This window comes from Ascaphus truei, chromosome 21 (genome assembly GCF_040206685.1).
Source record: "Ascaphus truei isolate aAscTru1 chromosome 21, aAscTru1.hap1, whole genome shotgun sequence".
NCBI classification, from domain to species: Eukaryota; Metazoa; Chordata; class Amphibia; order Anura; family Ascaphidae; genus Ascaphus; species Ascaphus truei.
Window position 1 is genome coordinate 21,821,882 of NC_134503.1, and position 16,497 is coordinate 21,838,378.

Genomic DNA, 16,497 nt, shown 5'->3' on the forward strand with positions numbered 1-16,497 from the left:
CGGAATTATTATGTCCAGCTGAGATGTGGACTAAAGTGACTAAAGTGTTAACTCATATACAAGATAAACACATCAATAGCTCTCAATGTAGTTAAATATCCAGTATATAGGGGTGTAACAGGGACTTATCACTGTTTGAGAGAAACTACCTCTGAATCCAGCAGGGAGCTGGTTAATTGCAGACAGGCAATTAACTAGACTCCACCTGGCCACATTAGAGCTGCTCTAAGAAAAGCCTCCTGTGGGAAACAGGTAAGAGATTTCCTGTGTTCACAATTGGGTTGACACAGGAAAGCAGAGAAGCCTGCACACAGACACTGTCTTGAGCACAAAGGCTGTGCTGAGATCAAGACACCCAGAGACCCAGAAACCTATATTTCCTGGACACAGAGGACCCAGGAACCTGCTAGAGACTGACATGGAGGGCCACCTGCTTAACGTACTTCCTGAGACTTTGGGGGGATAGGCTGGTAAAGGGAGTATCCCTCCAGTCCAATCTGCACACATCTCTTACAAAGGGAAATACTTAAGTCCAGCTGCCAGAGTCCAAAGAGAGAGTTCCACGTCCCTCCGAAAACAAGTGGCAGAAAAAAGAGGACGTCCTCCGGCACGTAGACTCAGGTGATGATTCCAGACATGGAAGAAACAGAAGAAACAGTGGTGTATTATGGGTAATGGGCCATCACTGAAGAAGCATTTGTGCACTACAGACCACCGTAGTTCCAGCAACGTGCAGACTCCACATTCACCTGTTAGCTGCCGGCTTCCATGGGTGCTTGTGCGCAGGCCCGTTCTGGAGGGGACTGCTGCGACACTGCTCTGCCCCGGCTGGGCACAAGCCGAGAGGGAAGGGAGGGCAGTTGAACCTTTGTAGATCCATGCAGAGGAGGCGACTATTGCGGGCAGTAGGAGGTGAAGGAGATTCGGTGACGGGGACACCGTGGGCTCCAACTACACGTGGACCAAGCGGGGGAGGATCGAACCATCCTATGCTGGAAAGTTATTCACAATGCTGATGTGAAAGAGCTGTTTGTGAGTGCAAGATTGTTTTATGCCTGTCATTTTTTATTAAACTTTATTATGCCATGTTTTTTTCTCTTCTGTTTTATCAGGATATTGCTATCAGCTAAGGATCTGGGAGTATACACTTATACACAGATCTGAGACATAGAATGTCTAAGTGTCTTAGATTTACCAAGTGCACACATGGTCATTTATTACCTATAATACACCACTGTGTATTCTGTTTCTTCCATGTCTGGAATCATCTCCTGTGGTCTACGCGCCGGAGGACGTCCACTTTTTTCTGCTATAATGTTTTGAAGAGGATTTAACAGCGATGAAAGATGTTTTATCCCTGTTTAAATTCCTTGGGGGGTTTTACTTTTAGAAAACATATTTTTATTTTATAGGTATAGGAGACGAGTGCCGAGGTACAACCAAGGAGACATAGATTTGGGGGAAATAAACATTGGCATTTATTTAGACCTTATTTTCAAACAACACGGCTTTAAGGCAGCACACAAATACATAAAACAGCCTATCCCTGTGTAAGGGCTGACTCACTTCCCAGTCCCTATCTGCAGGGCTGGGGGGATAGGCCTCTTACCAGCCTCTGACCCCAAAGTCCAGAGAGGTGCCTGTAATCAGGGGCTCTTTCCTCTGTCCGGGTCTGGGTTGGTGTCTGTGGGGTGCACCTGCTGGCAGGTTCCAGTGTCCTCTGCGTACTGGAATAGAGGGTCTGGTTCCCTAGGACCCCTCTCTGATAGCACCCACCTCCTTAGTGCTAGAGAGATCCCCTGCAGTGTAAGCAGGAGGCGGGATCCGGAGAGAGGACCCACTGTCGGCGGAGACGAACGGGCGAATCAACGCGACTGGAAGTGACGTCAGACGGTGACGACGGACGCAGAGAGGATGAGAAGAGTGTGGGATACAGTAGCGGTGAGATCGCGACTGACTGCCTACTACTATAGCTTGCTACACCCTGAATTTTGATCGCTGACTACGTGTAAGCCTCCATTTGTGAGTGTGTGTTTTAAATATATATTTTCTAAGCTGATCTGCACTATGTCTCTATTCTTCTGTCTTTGAGATTAAAGGGACTCCATGCATCACACCATCCAGGGACGACTTTGCCACTGGTTGGATATTTGCCTATAAACCCTGCTCCTTTGTGAATAGGATATTTATAGCCCCTTAATTTGCACTTTTTATTTTGTGATTTTTCTTTATTACATGGCATTCGTCACCGCTCCCCTGTTATTTGGAAAGTATTCGTTTGGAAAGACTCTGGAAACAGTCTTTAAAGGGTTGAGTGAGATTTTTGTCTCTTTATTATTTTTCACTATATTCACTTTATTTATGGTATTTGTTGTTATTCGTTGATCACGTATACACTTTATTTACATATTATTACATATTTTCACTTATTATATTTTATATCTTCACCTATACATTTTCACTGGTAAAGGGAGTGTTTGAGCGCCATCCAGTGTTTTTTTGTAGGGTCTGAGTCTTCCAATAAACCCAGAGGAACCCCTTCCCAAAGAGCAGCAACAACATCTAACGTTCCCTGTGGAGGAGACGACCACTCGTGGGACTCACACGGACAATGCAAGAAGGGATTCACAATTCAAAGAGATTACTTGATTATTGGAGAGGATGCGCCAAGCAAGTCTGACAGGTACTGTTCTGGTTTTGATTGTGAAGAACGGTTTCAACAACCCTTAAAAGATTGCAAAGAATCAATGAGAACTCAGGACCCCCAACCCCACAAACCACCCCGCACATAAAGCACACACACACAAAAGTCTGGAGGTACAATGGCCGCGGCTTTTATTCATATACAGCGAAAGGGGAGGTGCTAACCCTGCCAGAGCGCTCCCCCCACTGGTAAGGCCAATGACGCCTAAATCATGGACCGTTAGCTGAGACCGTCCCAAGGCCCAGCCGGTCAGCTGACCCCACGTCAGCAGCGAGATGGACCCCAGGTACTCAAAGCACAATGTCCTGCCCACTCGCTCGCCCACCATGCCACCACCGGGCATTACCGTAACTCAGCCCCGTCTGGCAAGGTTACTCTGCACTTACCGCCCCCCCAAACAGCCGCCACGACAGAGGCAACGTAACCCCAACAGACACCTCAAATACAAATATATTCATGACTCGCACACAACAGAATTTAAACATTAAAAGAAGAGGGAGGGCGGGAAAACACAGACAGGAGCGCGGCATGATCTCCCCGCCCCTCACTGCCTGTCTTTAACTCCAGCCGCTCTCCCACTCACCCCTCCGGTGAACAAGAGGGGAGGAAGGGAGCAGGAGGAAAAGGTGGGGGGGGGGGGAGCCGGGGTCCTGCGATTATGCCGCACTTTGCCTACGGTTTCATGCTTTTTCTACGCACTCTTTAGACTTCCTGAGTGTTGGAGATGACTGAGGTACAGTAGTTGACAGAGCAACGCCCATCTTCCCACCCTGCAGGTATGAAGGATAATGCAAGATATATGATATCTGACTGTATTCCGTTGGTGGGCAATAGGCATACGGCCCACAGGGGCTTCACCTGCGACCCCCAACTGGTAACCACCCAAGTTTCCTGCTCTTCTCTCTCCGGTGCAGATGGAGTGGAGACATAGCTGCTGTGGATCAGAGCTTCCCCGCACTCCCTCCTCCCTGTGTAATAACAGTCCACTGATGAATCCTGTGCCGCTCCCCTCTTGAGCTAGCCCCTAGTTCCAAAAGAAATGAGGAACGGAGCAATAATCATCAGCGCATCGGCATTAAGCAGCTGACCAGAGGTGGCCAGGGAGAAGATCCTACCTACAACTGCAACCTCTCTGCTGCCTGTGCACTCGGGAAAGAAAGACCAATATACAGCCCCTTCCCCACCCTCCCTCATCTCCCTCATATTACTATATATATATATATATATATATATATATATATATATATATATATATATATATAATATTTACAAATATGGGTAAGGTATGTGGCCCTTTTGAGGCCTTTATGTGTTTCCCACCACTGCTGTATACACAGACATCCCTATATGATTCCAAATAGGGGCTATAGGAACCCGTTGGGTGCCATGAGACGTCTCCAGGGGTTCGCCAACATTTTTTAAGGCAATGAGAATCTCAGGCAGTATAGTGGGGTCCTGAGCCCGTGTGGGGACTGTGCACGTAGTAAGGCCCCATACTCTTAGCATGGGGGGTATAGCTGTCATTCACTTCCAAAGTCCCTCCCCACAATGCTTTGCATTCACAGCAGCAAGGCATTGTGGGGTGTGACTTTGGGAGCCCCCTTATTGATTGACAGCTATACTCCCTATGCTGTCTGCACACTCTGAGGTGCAGTTTGGGACCTTATTAAGTGTGTGTCCACCACACGCTCAGGACGCCTGGGAGCGGTCACACAAATATTAGGGGCTCCTGGAACAAATATTTTCTAGCAGGGGGTGCACAATGTAATAGAAGAACCCCTGCTCTAGTCAAATATAAGCAACACGAGAGAGAAAGAATCCCACCTCCACTAATATTGAAAATAAATACATTTTATTAATCAAAAAAAACATATCCTAATGTTAAAACCTCAAAAGAAGCGCCTGTGTGTATCGCAAACTGTGAAAAAGGCTTTTCCACAGAAAAGCGTTAATAATATATACCTTAGTAGATAACTTTAAGTCAATCCATAGGACAAAGTCCTATATGAAGGTACATCCTGCTATGATCAAACAGAGGTGCATATGGACCCTATGTTTATAGGTTAGGAGAGTGTGGATATATAGTACCAGCTTCACAGAGGTGCCTAATATTACCACTTGGGGCCAGGGCCACCAACAGAAATCATGGGGCCCAGGACAAGGGAGCAGCCCCCCAACCCATAGCGCACCTACCACGGAAAAAAAAATTTTAGCGCGCAACTTTTACTTAAGTGTTTTCTTCTTATTGTAATACGGAAAAAAAACAAAAAAAACATAACAATGCAATTTGTTTATTTTTATATTTTCAACAAAAGACAAAGATACCCAATGCTATATCCAGTGTGACAAAAGGCTTGGGGCGGATTCAGTATGGGCCTGGGGGGGTGGAGCCTACAACTGGACAGAGGGTGGGGGGGCCTTCAATTGGCAGGTGGTGGGACTGGTTTCGGAGGGGAGATGGAAGGCACGTGGGTGGGTGACTGGCTGCCTGGTTGGGTGGGTGGGTGAGTGACTGCCTGGGTGAGTGACTGGCTGCCTGGGTGAGTGACTGACTGCCTGGGTGAGTGACTGGCTGCCTGGGTGAGTGACTGGCTGCCTGGGTGAGTGAATGGGTGAATGACTGACTGCCTGGGTGAGTGTCTGACTGCCTGGGTGGGTAATTGGGTGGGTGATTGGGTGAGTGATTGGGTAGTGGGTGACCTTGACCAGGTGGGTGCTTCTTCATGCTTCCCTGCCCGCCAGATGCTTGAGGAAGGTTTATCCATAGTTGTTCCCCCTTTGCCCCCGATCCCAGCGGCTGCTGCCCGGGGCAGGAGTTAGGCAGGCTCTGGGGGAGGGGCGGGAGGTAGGCTCGAGGGGCACGGGGGTAGGCTCGGGGGAGGTGCGGGAGGTAGGCTAATTCCCATGGGAGCATTTCGTTTCTTCCCCCCTCTGGCACCTGGTCCCCACGGCTCCTGGGAAAGCTGGGTTGGCAGGCATGAGGGGAGCTGGGTTAGCAGGCATGAGGGGAGCTGGGTTAGCAGGCGTGAGGGGAGCTGGGTTAGCGGGCGTGAGGGGAGATGGGTTAGCGGGCGTGAGGGGAGCTGGGTTGGCAGGCGTGAGGGGAGCTGGGTTGGCAGGCGTGAGGGGAGCTGGGTTGGCAGGCGTGAGGGGAGCTGGGTTAGCGGGCATGAGGGGAGCTGGGTTAGTGGGCGTGAGGGGAGCTAGGTTAGCGGGCGTGAGGGGAGCTAGGTTAGCGGGCGTGAGGGGAGCTGGGTTAGCGGGCGTGAGGGGAGCTGGGTTAGCGGGTGTGAGGGGAGCTGGGTTAGCGGGCGTGAGGGGAGCTGGGTTAGCGGGCGTTAGGGGAGCTGGTTAAGCGGGCGTGAGGAGAGCTGGTTAAGCGGGCGTGAGGAGAGCTGGGTTGGCGGGCGCGAGGGGAGCTGGGATGGCGGGCGCGAGGGGAGCTGGGATGGCGGCGCGAGGGGAGCTGGGATGGCGGGCGCGAGGGGAGCTGGGATGGCGGGCGCGAGGGGAGCTGGGATGGCGGGCGCGAGGGGAGCTGGGATGGCGGGCGCGAGGGGAGCTGGGATGGCGGGCGCGAGGGGAGCTGGGATGGCGGGCGCGAGGGGAGCTGGGATGGCGGCGCGAGGGGAGCTGGGATGGCGGCGCGAGGGGAGCTGGGATGGCGGGCGCGAGGGGAGCTGGGATGGCGGGCGCGAGGGGAGCTGGGATGGCGGGCGCGAGGGGAGCTGGGATGGCGGGCGCGAGGGGAGCTGGGATGGCGGGAGCGAGAGGAGCTGGGATGGCGGGCGCTAGGGGAGCTGGGATGGCGGGCGCGAGGGGAGCTGGGATGGCGGGCGCGAGGGGAGCTGGGATGGCGGGCGCGAGGGGAGCTGGGATGGCGGGCGCGAGGGGAGCTGGGATGGCGGCGCGAGGGGAGCTGGGATGGCGAGAGCGAGGGGAGCTGGGATGGCGAGAGCGAGGGGAGCTGGGATGGCGGGCGCGAGGGGAGCTGGGATGGCGGGCGCGAGGGGAGCTGGGATGGCGGGCGCGAGGGGAGCTGGGATGGCGGGCGCGAGGGGAGCTGGGATGGCGGGCGCGAGGGGAGCTGGGATGGCGGGCGCGAGGGGAGCTGGGATGGCGGGCGCGAGGGGAGCTGGGATGGCGGGCGCGAGGGGAGCTGGGATGGCGGGCGCGAGGGGAGCTGGAATGGCGGGCGCGAGGGGAGCTGGAATGGCGGACGCGAGGGGAGCTGGGATGGCGGACGCGAGGGGAGCTGGGATGGTGGGTGCGAGGGGAGCTGGGATGGCGGGCGCGAGGGGAGCTGGGATGGCGGGCGCGAGGGGAGCTGGAATGGTGGGCGCGAGGGGAGCTGGGATGGCGGGCGCGAGGGGAGCTGGGATGGCGGGCGCGAGGTAGCTGGGATGGCGGGCGCGAGGGGAGCTGGGATGGCGGGCGCGAGGGGAGCTGGGATGGCGGGCGCGAGGGGAGCTGGGATGGCGGGCGCGAGGGGAGCTGGGATGGCGGGCGCGAGGGGAGCTGGAATGGTGGGCGCGAGGGGAGCTGGGATGGTGGACGCGAGGGGAGCTGGGATGGTGGGTGCGAGGGGAGCTGGGATGGTGGGCGCGAGGGGAGCTGGGATGGCGGGCGCGAGGGGAGCTGGGATGGTGGACGCGAGGGGAGCTGGGATGGTGGGTGCGAGGGGAGCTGGGATGGTGGGCGCTGCCTCACCCAGGTGCTTCCCCTCTGTACCACGTTGGAAGGGGGGGAAAGCAGGTCCAGCGTGCTTCACTGCGCATGCGCGCCGACGTCTGCACATGCGCACGGGGATCGCCGGGCGGCTTATTTTTTTTTGCGCAACAAGCCCGAGGACCCGATCGCGCCGCCGCCGTAGCCAACCCGCGCGGCATTTTTTTTCTGAACTATATTTATTATTACACTGGAACAGCCGCGCAAGGGGCCCGGGCTGCCGGGCCCCTTGACACACCGGGCCCGGGACGCCAACCACGGCAGACCCCCCCCCCTGTTGGCAGTCCTGCTTGGGGCTATAGTTTATTGCTTATAGTAGATGCCAGACCATGAGTGGACGCTAAAGGTAATTCGTTATCCACTATTTCAGTGGAGATAGTACATACAGGTGTCTCCTATGTTACCTATAACATTAACTTCTGCATCTGTAAATTCTGCTATGTTCAGACAAATCATCAGGGCATATTTGTTCTGTCTTTACCGTTGAGCAACAGTAGCGTAATTATCAAGGCCGTATCACCTATTGATCCTACACTTCTGACTGATACTAGTGGTTCCTAGATCAGCCCACATCATATTTTAACTAGCTGGATATAGCTTGGTTCACGGAGCAGTTTGCCCAATGTTACAGACACTTGAGACTATGACCTGTGTCTTAGTCGCGCTAATGACGTGCTACTGATGTCATCACCCGACGCGCGTTTCGTTCCGCACTCAGAACTCCTTCAGTACGTTAACAGAGAGCTGAGCAGGGACCCCCCCCCCCTCCTTTCTCCTAGTCTAAACTGTGCCTGTACCTGTTTTTATGTCCTGTACCTAAATTGTTACATTCAGTTAAAGCAGCTGGGAGATTAAGGAATTATCTGCTAAATTCAGCTGGGCATGAGGGATTGTGTGTGCACCGCCCCCCCACCAGGGATAGGTTGTACATGTAAAAGGATCAGTCTCTGTGTTACCTTTTGCATCTCAGGGTAGATGGTGCTTCCGTGCCAGCTTGTGTAATGGAGTTGGTGAACAGAAGAGGGCGCCAAGAACTTTTGACTTGCCTTTACTTAGAACAGCAGCATAGTCCATGCAAACAGGACTGGGATTCAACATACAAATGCAGCACCCATTTAGTCCAGGCCTGCACAACTTGGTAAAGTGAGACGGGCCAAACTGCTCCAAGGAAAACAGATTCGGGCCGCAAGGGTAAAACTTTAATTCAAATCTAATTTCCTAATCCTATCACAAACTTAATGAGAGGTATTGTACCTCTTTTCAGCAGCAAGCTTGTTGTATTCTGGGGTTATAAAAAGAACTCCCCCCCCCCCCCCACACGACATTTTCCTGCGTCGGGGTCCGGCGGCGTGGTGCAGCGATCTCCGTCTTCTCCCCTGCAAATTCTAGTCTTTCCCCTGCAGGTCCTGAAAAAAATGGCTGTGCGGCGTTTAAATGTCGTGACGTCACGTAGCGTCCCGTTGCCATGACAACGCGGCATCAGTTGACGCTGCGCACCCATTTCTTCAGGACCTGCAGGGGAAAGAGTAGAATTTGTAGGGGAAGACAGAGATCGCTGCACATCGCCGCCGGACCCCGCCCCCCGGACCCCGACCCGCCGGACCCCGCCCCGCCGGACCCCGCCCCGCCGGACCCCGCATGCGAAAGAGAAAAGCTTTAATATCTAGGATGGAGAGTAATAGAATTGGGGGCATTTTTTGGCAAATCTGGATCCGCACCGGATCGGCCGGTTCTTTGGTCCGTGGATTTCATTGGATCAATGAGAAAAAGGGCGATTCGCGGTTTGCAGATTTTTTTATTTTTATTACCAACTGTAAGGATCCGGGAGTCGCGCCGCCCTTGGCGCGCTCCCGCCTTACCTCCATCCACGATCAGGGGTCCCATTCCCTCCGTCCGCGTTCACCGCCGGCAGCACTGCGCGTTGGCGCGCACCTGGAACACTGCCTTGTGCCGTAGGGGAGGGTCCCGCCTCCGGGTTGCACATCGCACACAAGCTTCGCGTAATTCAAGTCCATCAGCAGCTTAGTCAGCACCTGTCTCCTGCACCACTACCCAATCCCCGCTGGTGCTGAGGACGCGTCTCCGCTCCGCCTCTCCTCTCATTGGTGCCTCTCTCTCATATATGCTAAGCTGTGCCACTGGCACATTGGCTGAGCATAATTATAGTTGCGTTGTGTTTACCTCTTCTCTGCCTCCCCAGTTTTGCCTTGTCTTGCTGTTCCTTGCTCTGTGTACCGATCCGGCTTTGCTTTTGGACTCCGCTCTTCTGTACTCCTGACCCCGGCTATCTACCACAATCCGCTCCTCTCCAACCCTGACCTCGGCACTCGGACAGCGACCATTCTCACCTCTCCAACCCTGACCTCGGCACTCGGACAGCGACCATTCTCACCTCTCCAACCCTGACCTCGGCACTCGGACAGCGACCATTCTCACCTCTCCAACCCAGACCTCGGCACTCGGACAGCGACCATTCTCACCTCTCCAACCCTGACCTCGGCACTCGGACAGCGACCATTCTCACCTCTCCAACCCTGACCTCGGCACTCGGACAGCGACCATTCTCACCTCTCCAACCCTGACCTCGGCACTCGGACAGCGACCATTCTCACCTCTCCAACCCTGACCTCGGCACTCGGACAGCGACCATTCTCACCTCTCCAACCCTGACCTCGGCACTCGGACAGCGACCATTCTCACCTCTCCAACCCTGACCTCGGCACTCGGACAGCGACCATTCTCACCTCTCCAACCCTGACCTCGGCACTCGGACAGCGACCATTCTCACCTCTCCAACCTAGACCTCGATTAATTGTACCTGCAACGATCCATACCTCTCCAACCCAGACCCTGGCAAGTATGCCGACTATCCGTACCTCTCCAACCCCGACCCGGCTACCTCAACCAACCTACATTCCACACGCACCCTCGTGGCTGTGGGTGGCGTTTCTATCCATTCCCACCTCAGTCCCGTGGTCCTGCCCTGTTTGTGGTGAGTACATCGTGACACCAACACACCCCACGCATTCCGCAACCCGTGGATGGATTTGTAAAATCTGCGGATTCAGCGATTCTGTTCTTACGACTCCGCCAACGGATTGCTGTATCTGCGGATCCACAAATCCATCCACGGGTTGTATACCATGGCAGTTTTTGATGAATCCGCGCATATTGAAACCGCCCAAATCAATTTGCAGATTTTACACCGCAAAACGGATTTTGGGGGTAACATCAGCGGAAATCCAGACAACGGATTTGGGTGGCTTCGCCCGTCTCTGAAGAGGAGGGAGCAAGCAGAATATGGCAGCTGCTATTTCACGCCCCTGTTACGAACCTTCTTATTACAATACGGCAGAAGAAGAAGTATATTTATCTGGGACAATGTTTGCTGATCACTAAGCATACTGTAGTACCCTCTTATCTTGCCTCCTGACTCTGAGATCGGACTGGAACTCACTGAGAATGCAACATTAACCAAAACAGATCTGTGACTGCAAGTAAGATCCGTGCGTATATCTGAGGGGGAGCGATATACTGTATGGAGTGAACATCAGCGTACAGTGCTGAGTATAATACAGGACTTTAAGGCTAGTCCCTCCTAGGATCAATGTGTACTAATGGCGGTGACATGCAGGAGTTATATCTGGGTTATTGATGCCCTGTTAAAGTATGACAAAAATAACTATTTCAAATATATTTTACTTTGTAAACCAGGTGAGCTGACACTTGCGGGGGGGGGGGGTGATTTCCTGCAGCTGCTCCCTTCTGTCTGATTTCAGTGTGTGTTTAACACAGGTTTGCACAGGCAAGACTCCCCCTCTCTGTCAGGTTATAGGCTCTCTGAGAAGTACTGGGAGGGATAAAGGTGAACTAACCCTTTCTCTCAGTTAGAGGCCTCAAAGAAAAAAAGGGTTTGTGCTATATATATATATATATATATATAACGAATAAACAAGAACAGTAGGCACTCCGTCGGGGAAATCAAGATGATAGGTGCAAATCCTATATAGAATAAATAGGCAATACGATACCGTGTTAGAGACGAATATCAAGAGGCAGCACTCCAAAAGGTAGTCAAAAAAAATATTGTATTAACAAGACATCATATCCAACGTTTCGATCCTTCGTGCGGGACCTTTCTCAAGGCCCCAGGCGTTAAGCAGAGGATAAGCCGGCAGAGGAATGAGCCGCTGTTACAGAGGCAGGGCAGGGCAGCCGGGGAGGAGCGCCCTCTAGCAGCAGACACCGGAAGTACGAAACACTTCTGCTAGAGAGCGCTCCTCCCCGGCTGCCCTGCCCTGCCTCTGTAACAGCGGCTCATTCCTCTGCCGGCTTATCCTCTGCTTAACGCCAGGGGCCCGCCGCCGCATACCATCTCCCCCGCCGGTCTCTATTACCACCCACAGCTAGGCGTGGAGGAGGGGAGACGTGATGGTGAGGGGGAGACGTGATGGTGAGGGGGAGACGTGATGGTGAGGGGGAGACGTGATGGTGAGGGGGAGACGTGACGGTGAGGGGGAGATGTGATGGTGAGGGGGAGACGTGATGGTGAGGGGAAGACGTGATGGTGAGGGGGAGACGTGATGGTGAGGGGGAGACGTGATGGTGAGGGGGAGACGTGACGGTGAGGGGGAGACGTGATGGTGAGGGGGAGACGTGATGGTGAGGGGGAGATGTGATGGTGAGGGGGAGACGTGAGGGGGAGACGTGATGGTGAGGGAGAGACGTGATGGTGAGGGGGAGACGTGAGGGGGAGACGTGATGGTGAGGGGGAGACGTGATGGTGAGGGGGAGACGTAATGGTGAGGGGGAGACGTGATGGTGAGGGGGAGATGTGATGGTGAGGGGGAGACGTGAGGGGGAGACGTGATGGTGAGGGAGAGACGTGATGGTGAGGGGGAGACGTGATGGTGAGGGGGAGACGTGATGGTGAGGGGGAGACGTGATGGTGAGGGAGAGATGCGATGATGAAGAGAGGTGATGTGAAGGGGGAGGGGTGGAGGTGATGATGAGGGGGAGAGGTGAGAGGGAGAGGTAATGATGAGGGGGAGAGGTGATTTAACGCCTGGGGCCCGCCGCCGCCGCATACCATCTCCCCCGCCTGTCTCTATTACCACCCACAGCTAGGCGTGGAGGAGGGGAGACGTGATGGTGAGGGGGAGACGTGATGGTGAGGGGGAGACGTAATGGTGAGGGGGAGACGTGATGGTGAGGGGGAGACGTGATGGTGAGGGGGAGACGTGAGGGGGAGACGTAATGGTGAGGGGGAGACGTGATGGTGAGGGGGAGACGTGAGGGGGAGACGTGATGGTGATGGGGAGACGTGATGGTGAGGGGGAGACGTGAGGGGGAGATGTGATGGTGAGGGGGAGATGTGATGGTGAGGGGGAGACGTGAGGGGGAGATGTGATGGTGAGGGGGAGACGTGATGGTGAGGGGGAGACGTGATGGTGAGGGGGAGACGTAATGGTGAGGGGGAGACGTGATGGTGAGGGGGAGACGTGATGGTGAGGGGGAGACGTGATGGTGAGGGGGAGACGTGATGGTGAGGGGGAGACGTAATGGTGAGGGGGAGACGTGAGGGGGAGACGTGATGGTGAGGGAGAGACGTGATGGTGAGGGGGAGACGTAATGGTGAGGGGGAGACGTGATGGTGAGGGGGAGATGTGATGGTGAGGGGGAGACGTGAGGGGGAGACGTGATGGTGAGGGAGAGACGTGATGGTGAGGGGGAGACGTGATGGTGAGGGGGAGACGTGATGGTGAGGGGGAGACGTGATGGTGAGGGAGAGACGCGATGATGAAGAGAGGTGATGTGAAGGGGGAGGGGTGGAGGTGATGATGAGGGGGAGAGGTGAGAGGGAGAGGTAATGATGAGGGGGAGAGGTGATTTAACGCCTGGGGCCCGCCGCCGCCGCATACCATCTCCCCCGCCTGTCTCTATTACCACCCACAGCTAGGCGTGGAGGAGGGGAGACGTGATGGTGAGGGGGAGACGTGATGGTGAGGGGGAGACGTAATGGTGAGGGGGAGACGTGATGGTGAGGGGGAGACGTGATGGTGAGGGGGAGACGTGAGGGGGAGACGTAATGGTGAGGGGGAGACGTGATGGTGAGGGGGAGACGTGAGGGGGAGACGTGATGGTGATGGGGAGACGTGATGGTGAGGGGGAGACGTGAGGGGGAGATGTGATGGTGAGGGGGAGATGTGATGGTGAGGGGGAGACGTGAGGGGGAGATGTGATGGTGAGGGGGAGACGTGATGGTGAGGGGGAGACGTGATGGTGAGGGGGAGACGTAATGGTGAGGGGGAGACGTGATGGTGAGGGGGAGACGTGATGGTGAGGGGGAGACGTGATGGTGAGGGGGAGACGTGATGGTGAGGGGGAGACGTAATGGTGAGGGGGAGACGTGAGGGGGAGACGTGATGGTGAGGGAGAGACGTGATGGTGAGGGGGAGACGTAATGGTGAGGGGGAGACGTGATGGTGAGGGGGAGATGTGATGGTGAGGGGGAGACGTGAGGGGGAGACGTGATGGTGAGGGAGAGACGTGATGGTGAGGGGGAGACGTGATGGTGAGGGGGAGACGTGATGGTGAGGGGGAGACGTGATGGTGAGGGAGAGACGCGATGATGAAGAGAGGTGATGTGAAGGGGGAGGGGTGGAGGTGATGATGAGGGGGAGAGGTGAGAGGGAGAGGTAATGATGAGGGGGAGAGGTGATTTAACGCCTGGGGCCCACCGCCGCCGCATACCATCTCCCCCGCCTGTCTCTATTACCACCCACAGCTAGGCGTGGAGGAGGGGAGACGTGATGGTGAGGGGGAGACGTGATGGTGAGCGGGAGACGTAATGGTGAGGGGGAGACGTGATGGTGAGGGGGAGACGTGAGGGGGAGACGTGATGGTGAGGGGGAGACGTGAGGGGGAGATGTGATGGTGAGGGGGAGATGTGATGGTGAGGGGGAGACGTGATGGTGAGGGGGAGACGTGATGGTGAGGGGGAGATGTGATGGTGAGGGGGAGACGTGAGGGGGAGATGTGATGGTGAGGAGGAGATGTGATGGTGAGGGGGAGACGTGATGGTGAGGGGGAGACGTGATGGTGAGGGGGAGACGTAATGGTGAGGGGGAGACGTGATGGTGAGGGGGAGATGTGATGGTGAGGGGGAGACGTGAGGGGGAGACGTGATGGTGAGGGAGAGACGTGATGGTGAGGGGGAGACGTAATGGTGAGGGGGAGACGTGATGGTGAGGGGGAGACGTGAGGGGGAGACGTGATGGTGAGGGAGAGACGTGATGGTGAGGGGGAGACGTGATGGTGAGGGGGAGACGTGATGGTGAGGGGGAGACGTGATGGTGAGGGGGAGACGTGATGGTGAGGGGGAGACGTGATGGTGAGGGAGAGACGTGATGATGAGGAGAGGTGATGTGAAGGGGGAGGGGTGGAGGTGATGATGAGGGGGAGAGGTGAGAGGGAGAGGTAATGATGAGGGGGAGAGGTGATGATGAGGGGGAAAGATGATGATGAGGGGGAGAGGTGATGGTGAGGAGGATATGTGATGGTGAGGGGGCAGATGTGATGGTGAGAGGGCAGATGTGATGTGAGGGGGAGAGGTGATGGTGAGAGGGAGAGGTGATGGGGAGGGGGATAGGTGATGGGGAGGAGGAGAGGTGATGGGGAGAGGGAGAGGTGATGGGAGGGGGAGAGGTGATGATGATGATGATGATGAGGGGGAGAGATGATGAGGGGAAAGATGATGAGGATGAGGTGTTGTTGTAGGTTATCCCATTGGTACCTGAAGGCATTCTTTTGCAATGCAGTAGTGGACGAGAGGGACAAAATGGGCCATATCCAATCCTCCCCAATTTCCCCCCCCCCCCCCCAACAAAAGCCATCTGCCCATTGAGTACAAAAAAATTAGAGAGGAGGGGGGAGAGAGAGGGGAGGAGGAGAGACAGGTGAGACAGGAGAGAGATAGGGAGAGATGGAGAGAGAGGGATTTCAATGTAGTAGTGCCATCCAATTGTGTATATATCCCCTCAAACCTCCCTCCGAATAAATGACTATTTTGAAAGTCTCACTTGTAATCCATCACTAGGATTGTGAGTGATAGAAATAAATGGCAGAGATTCACGAACCAAAGGAACTGCCCACATAAAAATGTGCCAGCTCTAATTAGCAGCCTCAGGCATCATGGTTTTGTAAAAAATCCTATTACATAACCCTATGCTAGAGAAGTGTGAGGTCTCCAACCCACCTTACATCGATAGCGCTAATTAATGCAGATTTCAATGAGTCAAGACTGAAAATTACTCCACCTTAAACCTGGCAGAATATTGTGATACCGGATAAAGGATAAAGGAGGAGGAATAACAGTCGCAGGATGTGAGATATCGCCTTATGTGCACCATGTAACATCTCCCCAACTTGTCCTACTGTCCCCCCTCCCCCAGCTCACAAGCTGGGGCTCACAGCACAAACCTGGAGCATAATATACTTTGCTACATTGACCCAAATAAACACCTCCCCTTATTTTACTCCAGAAACCCTCCTGGATACGTGCTGTAGGCCCCAGTGTAATTAGCCTGCAGTTCAGGTTTCTTAGCTCTTGAGGTCACCCTTATACCAGGAACTCACTAAGCTCTAGCTCCAGGAAGCTATTGAATCCAGGCTCATAACATGATGTTGCCTAAAACTGAAACATAGTTACATAGTGGATGAGGTTGAAAGAAGGCATGCTAAATTTGGACAACTTACACTTTATCCTATATCCCTACTTACAGTATATTGATCCAGAGGAAGGAAAACAAAAAACCCCAGTGACATATCATCCAATTATATCTCATAAGGGGACACATTAATTCCTTCCTGACTTCAGATTTCACCCTGGTTCGACATCCTTCCCTTGTTTACTTATTTGTTATATATCTGTATACTTTTCCTTTCTAAAAAGATGCCCGACCAATTTTTGAAGATATCTATTGTATCTGCCATCAAATGGGTAATGAATGCCACATCGTAACTGCCCTTACTGTAAAGAACCCTTACCTTTGTTGCTGGTGAAA

General features: G+C 54.3%; 1 long non-coding RNA gene across 2 annotated transcripts; it reads left to right on the forward strand.

The window, feature by feature from the left end:
- Positions 1-2,566: 2,566 nt before the first annotated feature.
- Positions 2,567-4,954, forward strand: LOC142472405 (uncharacterized). Of its 2 annotated transcripts, none has more exons than XR_012789681.1 (3): positions 2,567-2,683; positions 3,411-3,480; positions 3,619-4,954. It is a non-coding gene; the product is annotated as an uncharacterized LOC142472405 (long non-coding RNA). The 2 variants fall into 2 exon arrangements; XR_012789682.1 differs by lacking the exon at positions 2,567-2,683 and adding an exon at positions 2,908-2,990.
- Positions 4,955-16,497: the final 11,543 nt, after the last annotated feature.